Genomic DNA, 2,545 nt, shown 5'->3' on the forward strand with positions numbered 1-2,545 from the left:
ATATATATATATATATATATATATATATATATATATATATATATATATATATATATATATATATATATATATATATATATATATATATATATATATATATATATATATATATATATATATATATATATATATATATATATATATATATATATATATATATATATATATATATATATATCTATATAATTATATATGTATATATATATATATATATATATATATACTTAAGTTAATTGAAATAAAGCAGCTACGAATGAGCTTACGGAACTGTGGCAACATATGAAAACCTTATCAAGTGAAAAAAACGGATTAAGTATTAAAAAAACACTAACAAAATAAGGAGTGTGCAAGAAATCAGTCAGTCGACACACAGGTCGTGGCTGATCCTGGAAACGCAATGCCACTGATCTTCAATATTGTATGAAAGCATCTGTTCCTAAAAGGTGTGATGGCACTCACCTCAACTCTGCCGAGCCTGTCCCACTCGTCCACTGCTCTAAATAGTGACCCATTTCCTGCAATACAATAAAACAATAATAATAAAAATAATGAGGATGAAAATAAGTATGATAATGATAATGGTGAAGAAGCAGAAGAAAAGAATGTAATAATAATCAATCACAATATATTGTTCCTCTATTGTATTACATTGAAGTATAGAGCTAAAATAATCCTTCCCCCCCCCCTCCCCCCCCCAATAAAAAAAAAAGAGGGTTCATATAAGTAGAGTGAGATTCAGTGCAGGATATTGTCAGTGTTGCCTTGAAGCCAGTAACATTTACGATATACCTCATATTTCGTTGAGCAGCGCCCCATAATCTTGAAAAAATTACTCTCCGACCCCGTGGTGAGCGTCCCTGTGCCACTGTGCATCGCATGTGAGCTACGGAGTGTTTGTGAGTTTGTCTGTCGGAGTCGTTTACCCAGTAAGAAGAGTCTGCGTGCTGGTCTCGCGTTCCAGTGGTTATTAAAGCAACAGCCCGTGCGTGGTGCAGCTCAACCCTTAGTTACCGAGAGCTTGTGTTGTTAATGCTGGCATTTCGATATCTCTTAAGGGGCTATTACACTGGGCAAATTTTCTGTGGATATTCAGTCAAACCACGATTTCCGCTGGCGTGTTTCTCATATCTCCGTGGTTTTCTGACGTGTCCACGATCTTCCAAAGCTACGGTAGATTTCACTGAAGGACGACGGTATTACTCACCATCATCATCAGCAGCAATAACAAGAAAAAAATGAGAACCACGCTAGCAAAAATCGTGGTTTGACTGAAGATCCACGGAAAGTTTGCCCAGTGTAATACCCCCATTAAGCTCTGCAGCTCTTGTATGTGGCTGGCTGGGTTAGTCTGTCGTGCAGTACAGAGCTGGGAAATTCATAAAAGGTTGAGTTATCTTCTCCCTCCCGCTGAACCGTATGTTACAGACGGTGTTTATTATTACAGCTTCCATTTTAGGTGCGTACAGTGATTGTGTTGTAGCTTGTGTAGGTTGTGACGTATCTTGAGCACTGCAGTTCTTATAGATGTGTCTTGTTTAGTGTATTATGCCTTAGAGCAGAGGTTCTTAAACTTTTTACTACCACGCCCCCTCTAGGAACAGGTCCTTCCTTCCACGCCCCCCTTGCATACATATATAAAATTCGCTCCAACGTTGATTAACAATGGTGAGCCTAATTAAACTATAAAAAAAACTAGTTATTAAAGGCGATAAATTTCCATTTTTTATTAACTTCTCAGTCTTACCCCAATATCATCTTAAGATAATAACAAGTACTCCAACAACAGAAATTCAAACTTTTTCTTCCCCCCGCAGTTTAAGAACCACCGCCTTGGAAGTCAGGGCCGGGCCGTGCATCTGCATACATTGTTACACTGGGCAAATTTTCCGTGGATCTTGTCAAACCACGATTTCCGCTGGCGTGGTTCTCATATCTCCGCGGTTTTCTGACGTGTCCACCATCTTCCAAAGCTACGGTAGATTTCACTGAAGGACGACGGTATTACTCACCATCATCAGCAGCAGCAGCAATAACAAGAAACAAATGAAAACCACGCTAGCAGAAATGGTGGTTTGACTGAAGATCCACGGAAAATTTGCCCAATGTAATAGGGCCATATTCTTAAACATTTCGGCGCCCAACAACACGTAATTTACTTGGCTTTCGTGGGAGTTAAGGGCATTTTCCGGGGTAGTTTTATGACCCTGGTGGTAGTCTGAGCCTTCTTCTGTACCGTGAACCTAAAAGAACACTCATTAGAACTCGATTAAGGGGGGCGGCTACGGGGTATTTTTGGCCGAATATTTTTGAAATCTGAGAAATTCTTTTTCTTCGCTCACTGTGGCCGAGATAGCCTAAATTATCAAGTGGTAAGGTTTGTTTTGGTCAAATTAAATCCCTTACGGCCGGGAAGCCATGTTTAAATACCCCGCGCGGTTGCGTCAGAGGCCTGAGTCACGCGGTTACACACGTGGTGTCATTCAATGCTTATATACGCGTAAATTTTCAATAAAAAATGATTTCTTCTTTATGAATCTGCATCACT

Source organism: Eriocheir sinensis, unplaced genomic scaffold (genome assembly GCF_024679095.1).
Source record: "Eriocheir sinensis breed Jianghai 21 unplaced genomic scaffold, ASM2467909v1 Scaffold925, whole genome shotgun sequence".
NCBI lineage: Eukaryota > Metazoa > Arthropoda > Malacostraca > Decapoda > Varunidae > Eriocheir > Eriocheir sinensis.